Raw genomic sequence first — 10,000 nt, 5'->3', positions numbered from 1 at the left:
ATAAGACTCCTGTCTGTACTGAGTCAGAACGATGCTGCTATCTACTTTTAGAGCAGTTTTGAATCCAGATCAACTTCTGATAGCCTTGTTTGCCCAGAAGACCCCCGCATGGCCCCACGCATGGCCCAGCTAAGCGCTGTCAGATGGCGCTGTGAGTGCAATGTGTGTTAACATTAGTTCCAATGCAATCAGACACTTTGAAGACACAGCATTTCCCTTGCTTTCCCCTCTAGCCTTATCTAGAAAGCTTAGAAAGCATTTGAATGTGTGTGGGAAATGTTAATGTTAGCCTTCAATAGCTTTTTTTGTTCCTTAGAGCTTCACAATACTTCACAACATTCACTGTCTTCTTTATCTCTCATGTTCTTCTTCCTAAATCGTGGTCACCCTTTATCCCTTGTTGAACCGGTGACTTCTTATTACATAATACAGCACAACCATGGATACCCAAACCTCCTTCTGTTTCAACTGTAGTATCTGGATGTGGAAAGTCCCACTGACAAAAGGTTGTAGAAAACTGTTCTCCTATCTCTGGGATCTCTTCTTCATAACCAACTCCAAATGCCACCTCCTTCTCAACAACGGCGTGACAGTGAAATCTCTCATCTCGTCCTGCGGTTTGTGTTTGTGCAGAGAAGCGCTAAATAGAGTTCATTAGAGCTGTCGTTATTACAAGCCCTCTCCCCCTCCCAGACATACGAGAGGCCCAGCTGTGATTCTGCTTCGGGGGCAGAGTGATGTGTTATGGGAGCAGTAGAACCAGGGTTTCCGTTAGAAAAATTTGCCGTCGGACATCGTGTCCGGGACGAATTCGATTTACCGGACAAACGTGATATATTCCGGTCATCATATTAAAATATAATAATTTTTTTTTTTTTCAAAATCATATTTCTTTTTTTCAAATCTAATATAGCTGTTTGTCGCGGTGATTACTGTTGTGTAGCGGCCTATATATGCCATTTAATGTCTATTTCTCATCCGATACGATTAGATGCGAGCTATATAATATATAATAATATAACATGATTTGACGCATGCGCGCTATGCCATGCGTCAAATCCAGCGCTGAACGGGTCCAGCGCTGAACGGGCGCCTCACTGGGAACTGAACAGACAGCATCGATCAATGAACGGACTCCACATTACGTTAACTGAAGTTTGTTAAATTGTTTGGGATTAATGTGAGTTTTCTATTTTCTCTTTCCAGTTTTACCCTTTTTTTAAAATCAATAAAACAACGTCATTTCTATAACCAGGTCTCGCTGGTTGGGAAGGCATTTCGTTTAGCTCGGGAGTATGACAATGGGGAGAACATAACTGTTTATTGAGAAACAATTGATAGGCAGTCTGGGATACGTATATAAAGAAATACCACAATGTCTAGATGTATAACATTTTATTGAACAGTAACAGTGCAAGCATGTAGGCTTCTGGCGTGACACGGCTAGCCTAATTTCCGTTCATATGCCTTTTATCAGATAAAATAAAATAGAATAAAACTCTTTGAAAATAAATAGGCTTTAAATTAACTTGCAATGCGTATAGGCTAATTTCCGTTCGATGTTACAGCCTAGGGCTAGGCTATGCCTTTTCTCAGATAGATAGGGGATAGCCCTGTAAGCTCATACGGGTCTGTATGTCGTCCTGAAGACCGGCTGTTAGATCATATCGCTGAAGTTTGTCTCCATCTTAGTGTAAATGTTGTCCGTTTTGTTTGTTATCCTTGTTATTGTGCGATAAAGTTAAAGCGCTCCGCTTCGGGACACCATTTTCAGCTGAGCACCAAACACACACACACTCGTGTAACACTGCCCGAGAGAGAAGGACCCGCCCCCTTTAGTTAGCCTATAGCCTATAGGCTAACTAAAGGGGGCGGGTCCTTCTCTCTCGGGCAGTGTTCTGTGTGTGTGTTTGGTGCTCAGCTGAAAATGGTTAGAGGGAATTATTTTCACCGGACATTTATGTCCGACGAGTTTTCAACTTGTCGGACTTCCACTAATTTTACCGGACAAAGACCGGGAATTACCGGTTAACGGAAACCCTGAGTAGAACATGTGTGATTTTGTCAAAGCAATCTCAATTTGATGGCCTTTTTTCTCATTGTCATGTATTGCAGGGCTGCAGGCACCCTGACTGCCTAGCTGGGTGCCAGACCAGCAGACTCACCCACAGGCTGAAGCAGAGAACAGGCGAGAACACGTGAAGCAACCAGACAAGAAGAAGAAGAGTATTCTGGGTAATGAGTAAATACTGGATCACCTCTTACTTGTTGAAGAAAGATAAATAATAGAACACATCTAGGATAGCATAACAACTGTCTGCAATCCCTTCTATGTAATCCATTCTTCTAAATCTTTGATGATTGCACATATAGCATAACATTGTCTCACACGTCACACCATACCAAAATAAAACTGCCAAAGCGCTTTACAACGGCCTCTCATTCACACATTCACACACACATTCACACACCAATCGCAGCAAGCTGCCATGCAAGACTCCGGCCCGCTCACTGGGAGCAATTTGGGGTTAAGTGTCTTGCCCGAGGACACCTTGACATGTGCCCAGCCGGGGTTCGACCTGCCAATCTGCCAACCTTGCGATCATTAGACGCCAGCTCTACCTCCTGAGACACAGCCTCTACCTCCTGAGACACAGCCTCTACCTCCTGAGACACAGCCTCTACCTCCTGAGACACAGCCTCTACCTCCTGAGACACAGCCTCTACCTCCTGAGACACAGCCTCTACCTCCTGAGACACAGCCTCTACCTCCTGAGACTCAGCCTCTACCTCCTGAGACACAGCCTCTACCTCCTGAGACACAGCCTCTACCTCCTGAGACACAGCCTCTACCTCCTGTGACACAACCTCTACCTCCTGAGACACAGCCTCTACCTCCTGAGACACAGCCTCTACCTCCTGAGACACAGCCTCTACCTCCTGAGACACAGCCTCTACCTCCTGAGACACAGCCTCTACCTCCTGAGACACATCCTCTACCTCCTGAGACACAGCCTCTACCTCCTGAGACACAGCCTCTACCTCCTGAGACACAGCCTCTACCTCCTGAGACACAGCCTCTACCTCCTGAGACACAGCCTCTACCTCCTGCGACACAACCTCTACCTCCTGAGACACAGCCTCTACCTCCTGAGACACAGCCTCTACCTCCTGAGACACAGCCTCTACCTCCTGAGACACAGCCTCTACCTCCTGAGACACAGCCTCTACCTCCTGAGACACAGCCTCTACCTCCTGAGACACAGCCGCCTCTTGAGTTGACTACAAGGCAAATATTATGCAGCCGAGGACTAAAATATGGAAATGAATCAGTATGCAACGTTTTAACATTAGCACTCGTCTGCTGTGACTGGAATTAGCTGGCAACCCTCCTCCTTATTACAGAGAGACTCTAGAAGCTTCTCTCTCCTTCTTCTTTCTTTTCTTCTTTTCCTCATAACTTTTTCATTTTAGAAGAAGTGTCAGCTGTGTGAATAGTTGAGGGGATTGACTTAAGGCATAATTACAAATTAATCATTCTTGGAACGAGGGACTGGCCGAAATACTTTTTGACAGCCTGTGACATTTAATGATGGATTATCATACATTATACAACAGAGTCTCTACCTATCTGCTGTCAGGACTGCAGAGTCACTACCTATCTGCTGTCAGGACTGCAGAGTCTCTACCTATCTGCTGTCAGGACTGCAGAGTCTCTACCTATCTGCTGTCAGGACTGCAGAGTCTCTACCTATCTGCTGTCAGGACTGCAGAGTCTCTACCTATCTGCTGTCAGGACTGCAGAGTCTCTACCTATCTGCTGTCAGGACTGTAGAGTCGCTGCCTAGCTTCTCTCCCATCTCTTCAGGCTACATTTTAACTGCCCCTCCTAAAGACCTCCTCATCATCACCCCCTGAAGGTTTCTCTACTACATAACAAAGAAGTAATTCTTCCTTCTTCTAGCATTGTAACTGGCTAACTGCCAATGGCCCCTGGTCATAGCATATAGATTACTTTTTCTTGCGATGACTGATGGATGGATGATTCACTTACTTAGACAAATGTATTTGTGGTAAGTTGCTTTGGATAAAGGTGTCTGCTAAACGGCCAAAAAATAAACATGGAAATGATGCTAGCATGATGATGATGATAGAGAGAAAGTCAGAGAGAAGAGACATCAATTATTCAGATTCTAGATTACTTCTTTCTATCTGGTGTCAATATAAGACCTGATGAAAGACGAGAAACCTTTGAACTGTTCTTAAAAATTCCATCACATTCAAATGCTTACGGTCTGTTTGGAAAGACGAATTGTGAAACAATGAATAAAATAAAGAAAAGTGCAAAGGATGTCACTATGGCAACAGAAGCAGTTGACCAGCGAGGGGTTGTGATAATATTTCTTTCCCTCAACATGTGGCTACGGTCCAGAAGACAATCCCTGCTCCTCCCTGCCTCCTCCGCCCTGCCTCCCTGCCTCCTCCTGCCTCCCTCCCTGCCTCCTCCTCCCTCCCTGCCTCCTCCCTCCCTCCTCCCTCCCTGCCTCCTCCCTGCCTCCCTGCCTCCTCCTCCCTGCCTCCTCCCTGCCTCCCTGCCTCCTCCCTGCCTCCCTGCCTCCCTGCCTCCTCCTCCCTGCCTCCTCCCTGCCTCCTCCTCCCTGCCTCCTCCCTCCCTCCTTCCCTGCCTCCCTGCCTCCTCCTCCCTCCCTGCCTCCTCCCTCCCTCCCTGCCTCCCTGACTCCTCCTCCCTGCGTCCTCCCTGCCTCCCTCCCTCCCTCCCTCCCTGCCTCCTCCCTGCCTCCCTGCCTCCCTGCCTCCCTGCCTCCTCCTCCCTGCCTCCTCCCTGCCTCCCTGCCTCCTCCTCCCTGCCTCCTCCCTGCCTCCCTGCCTCCCTCCCTGCCTCCCAGCCTCCCTGCCTCCTCCTCCCTGCCTCCTCCCTGCCTCCCTCCCTGCCTCCTCCTACCTGCCTCCTCCTCCCTGCCTCCTCCTCCCTGCCTCCTCCTCCCTGCCTCCCTGACTCCCTGCCTCCTCCTCCCTGCCTCCTCCGTGCTCCATGCCTCCTCGCCTCCTCCTCCCTGCCTCCTCCCCCCTGCCTCCTCCTTGCCTCCCTGCCTCCTCCCTGCCTCCCTCCCTGCCTCCCTGCCTCCTCCTCCCTGCCTCCTCCTCCCTGCCTCCTCCCTGCCTCCCTCCCTGTCTCCCTGTCTCCCTCCCTGCCTCCCTCCCTGCCTCCCTGCCTCCTCCCTGCCTCCCTCCCTCCCTGTCTCCCTCCCTGCCTCCCTCCCTCCCTGTCTCCCTCCCTGCCTCCCTCCCTCCCTCCCTGCCTCCCTGCCTCCTCCTCCCTGCCTCCTCCTCCCTGCCTCCTCCTCCCTGCCTCCTCCTCCCTGCCTCCCTGACTCCCTGCCTCCTCCTCCCTGCCTCCTCCGTGCTCCATGCCTCCTCGCCTCCTCCTCCCTGCCTCCTCCCCCCTGCCTCCTCCTTGCCTCCCTGCCTCCTCCCTGCCTCCCTCCCTCCCTCCCTGCCTCCCTGCCTCCTCCTCCCTGCCTCCTCCTCCCTGCCTCCTCCCTGCCTCCCTCCCTGTCTCCCTGTCTCCCTCCCTGCCTCCCTCCCTGCCTCCCTGCCTCCTCCCTGCCTCCCTCCCTCCCTGTCTCCCTCCCTGCCTCCCTCCCTCCCTGTCTCCCTCCCTGCCTCCCTCCCTCCCTGCCTCCTCCCTGCCTCCTCCTCCCTGCCTCCTCCTCCCTGCCTCCTGCCTCCCTGCCTCCTCACTGCCTCCCTGCTTCCTCTGCCTCAGCCAGACCCCTGCCTCAGCCAGACCCCCCCCCCAGGCCACATCAACGTCTGAAAGGGCAGAGGACCTCTCTCTGTCGTCTCTAGGAGACACAACTCACCAAAATGACAACCTCATAAATACCCAGCCTTAACTCCCATAAACCCCCAGCCTTAACCATTGACTCGATGCTTAACCCTCTCTCGCCGACTACACCATCTGTCTATCCACTGTCGCCCAACTTCTGTCAATCAATAAAACACATAATCGGATAGCAATTGTGACTATGGATCTATCGTATTTCTTAGTTTCCTGAAAGGCATTTATTTCCCAGTCAATTCAAATGCCTGTGCAGCTCTGTCATCCATCCATCCACCTCCTCGGAACAGACTACAAAAGGCCTGGAAGGAAAGGGAACTGGCCTTGAGTTATTTTGGGATGGCTGCGCTCCCAGTGGTGTGTCTGGAGTCAGGAGACAGAGCCCCCCCCCTTGGTGGCATGCCAGGCTGTTGTCCCCTTGAAGGGATGGGTGGGGGGGGGGGGGGGGGGAGGGGGGGGGGGGGGAGGGAGAGGGGAAATCTCTATCCAAATGCCACAGCTCATCAGGCAGCTCACGATTAATCACAGCCTTCAATATCCGGTATTAATACGGGAGTCCTGGCAGGCTTTTCAGGGAAATGGTGACGTGATATTTGGCCGGATGAGAGAGAGAGAGAGAGAGAGAGAGAGAGAGAGAGGAGCTTAGTAGGAGTCCATTGAATTACACGAGACAGACCTAGAGATACACATCGCACGCAGCAGCACTAGCTAACCTGTGGAACAGCAATTGTTCTTTTTTTTTTAAACCGGGAGTCAACTTCAATCCCCCCTCTTGTGGGGTTGTGTTTCATGTCTTTCACATTTCATTTCCTGTCTCCAGACGAGCTCGTCCCTGTCAGCGCCGGGGGAGCAGGACAGAGTGGTTCCCTTACAAGGAGAAAGTATGCTGCTCCTTTAGGAGCTGGACACACAGAGAGCATTCCTGAGGACATTATAGGACTCTCAGACAAAGCACCCAAGAGACGCAAGACTCATTTTCTTGCTCCTGATCACGTTGATGGCCGTTTGTGTTCATTAGGGAGCACACTGGGAAAAAGAAAACGTGTTAAGACGACTGAACAGTGATGGTGCTTCTGCCATCTCCAAGCTCTACTGGAGACCAGGGGCCGGTTGCATAAAGATTGACCCAGCCTTAGACTTAGATCTCACTTTAAGTCAGTCTTGCTATAGACTCTCTAACATGTTCCTGTTGCATAAAGCTCACCTATGAGTGACTCAGGGCTCTCAAGTCTCACGCATTGCCCACGCATTGTGAGACACACGCATTTCAACCCGTTCACACGCTCACACGCCGCGTGTGTCTCACGCCCAATGCCCAATTAATTAGACTGGTCTAACCTGAGAATATAACGCTAGTCTAAGGCTTAGACCAGTCCTAATCTATGTTTATGAGAATATAAGGCTAGTCTAAGGCTTAGACCAGTCTTAATCTATGTTTATGAGAATATAAGGCTAGTCTAAGGCTTAGACCAGTCTTAATCTATGTTTATGCAACTGGCCCCTGGCATAAGTGTCACTCCTCAATGGAACATTGTTTAAACATGTTAACAAATGACATTTGAGTTGAGGGGAATGACCAAAAACAACAACAATAATTAATTCAGTACTCAAGAGGTCCTATAACTGTTTAATTGTATAATTGACTTCTTTCTTAAAACGAATCTCGACTTTGCTGATTGAATACGTTCCAAACAAGTTAGGTTTGTTAATATGTTATGTCAACGCTCTCTGCATGACGCTTAGAGGCCAAAACAGCACCCAGAGAACGACTGTGATTATTTACTACCCTACACAGTTAAAACAGAGAGCTAACAAGGTAGCCAAGAGTGGTAATGAAATAATAATGTCCAATCAATACACGTGGAGTCAGTGTGAGCAGCGTATAACTACCATGGACCATGCTCATGCTGCTGCTCACATGCTGCTGCTCACATGCTGCTGCTCACATGCAGGGCAGAACGGAGAAGAAAGAGTCTGAGAAGAAAGATGCTTTGGGGAGCCGAGGCCAAACATTTTATTTGAAGCAACCATTCACTCTCTCTCTCTCTCTCTCTCACACACTCGCTCTCTCTCTGTCTCTCTCTCTCTCTCTGTCTCTCTCTCTCTCCCTCTCTCACTGTCTCTCTCTCTCTCTCTCTCTCTCTCTCTCTCTCTCTGTCTCTCTCTCTCTCTCTGTCTCTCTCTCTCTGTCTCTCTCTCTGTCTCTCTCTCTGTCTCTCTCTCTCTCTCTCTCTCTCTCTCTCTCTCTCTCTGTCTCTCTCTCTCTCTCTGTCTCTCTCTCTCTGTCTCTCTCTCTCTCTCTCTCTGTCTCTCTGTCTCTCTCTCTGTCTCTCTCTCTCTCTGTCTCTCTCTCTCTCTCTCTCTCTCTCTCTCACACACACTCGCTCTCTCTCTGTCTCTCTCTCTCTCCCTCTCTCACTGTTTCTCTCTCTCTCTCACACTCACACTCTCTCTGTGTGTCTATCTCTCTCACACACACACACACACACACACACACACACACACACACACAGCTTATGAAAGGTTGTGAGTTCAGACTCAAATAGAATCAAACATGAATAACCAAAAGCCCCAACAGAAAGTACTGATCGACGTTAAAGGGAAATATGGGATTCAAACCACAACAAAGTGGTCCGCCCCCCCCCGTGTACCCCCATGTACCCCCATGTCCCCCCCGCCCCCTCAGACGGCAGCATATCACATGGCTTGCACTTGTTTTGCAACAGGTGGAATTGAAGTTAGCTGCCTGATGTCAAAGATTGACTAAACATGCTGTAGTCAAGTGCAGGACACAGATGTGAGATCTGTCATAACGGTCGAAATCAAGTACTTATATGAAGGTTCCTGTTTAGTTAACATGTGTTGAATGTCTTGGAAGGTGTGTAGGACTTCCAGTGCGGCCAGATACTACGGCAACAACTAACAACTACTATGCAACATGGTGGCTGGTATTACGCTGCCATCCGTTGAGAATATTACACAAAATAAAAACTAAAATCTGCATAAATGCAAGCTCATTCATTCACACACGTCACAATGTGTAACATCCACCACTAAGTTGAAGCAAACTTGACACTTTCAGCATTTTTGCATCTTCGAATACTAACATCATAACATGAATTGTTGTGATCATGACTGGGTTTGCATGGAAGGTTGATGTTAATGGACCTCATCCTTTGTCCATACCAGCTTACTCTTACAGCAACAATGCAGACCTGTGCATGCATCATCGACATAGTGAACATCAGCCCCAACCTGTGACTAGACATATACTACTACTACATGATGTGGATGCTGTTGACGTCTAGTCCCAGATTAGGGCTGAGTGGACATGGTGCATAGTGGACATAGTGGACATAGTGCATAGTGCATAGTGGACATGGTGCACCTACTGTGGACTCTTGGGGTAGAAGGGCAGGGTGACAGACAGATAGACAGACAGATAGACAGACAGACAGACAGACAGACAGAGAGACAGACAGAGTGGACATGGTGCTGGACCTACTGTGGACTCTTGGGGTAGAAGGGCAGGGTGACGTGGCTGAGCTGGTGGATGTCGAAGGCGGTGGGCTCGGCGGAGATCGCCTGCCTCTTGGTGCGGTGCTGCTCCTGCTGCAGCCCGGCGCCCTGCTTACAGTGGACCTGTTGCGTCGCCGGGTGGATGACGGACCGGTACTTGTCCAGCTCGTTCTGCAGCTTCTGGATCAGCTCGTCCTTCTGGTCCAGTTCCAACTCCAGCTCGTCGATAAGAGCGTCTCTCTGCCGCAACTCCTCGATCTTCTCCTGCAGCGCGTACTGGAGGTCGCGTAAAGTGCCCATGGTGATACTATCTCCAGTACGGTGGTGGTCTCCAGATAGTCTCCAGAGGGACAGCAGCTCAGCCGAGCACAACAAACTTTGCGAATGATCCGGATGATGTTCCGATATGGGAGGCGACCTCCCCAGTTTCTAATACTACCACGATTACTACTACTACCTCCCCAAATACTACTACTACTGCCACTACGCGAATGAGCCCGGGTTTTGGTTCGCCCGGGTTTTGGACAGCGCGGTGTGTGAGCGTGTTTGAAGCTCTCAAAGCTCTCAAAGCTCTCTCTCTCTCTCTCTCTCTCTCTCTCTCTCTCTCTCTCTCTCTCT

At 49.9% G+C, this 10,000-nt stretch overlaps 1 pseudogene across 1 annotated transcript in view; it reads right to left on the bottom strand.

Moving 5' to 3' along the window:
- LOC308167382 (cGMP-dependent protein kinase 1-like) overlaps positions 1-9,682 on the bottom strand; it is a 162,772-nt pseudogene extending 153,090 nt beyond the window's left edge. Inside the window, exon 1 of the transcript in view lies at positions 9,369-9,682. The product of the transcript in view is annotated as a cGMP-dependent protein kinase 1-like (transcript). The remainder of the gene's footprint in view (positions 1-9,368) is intronic.
- Positions 9,683-10,000: the final 318 nt, after the last annotated feature.

This window comes from Nansenia antarctica (assembly GCF_963989245.1).
Source record: "Nansenia antarctica genome assembly, chromosome: 11".
Taxonomy (NCBI): Eukaryota; Metazoa; Chordata; class Actinopteri; order Argentiniformes; family Microstomatidae; genus Nansenia; species Nansenia antarctica.
The sequence above is the reverse complement of the archived record's forward strand: the minus strand, read 5'-3'. Positions and strand labels throughout refer to the sequence as shown.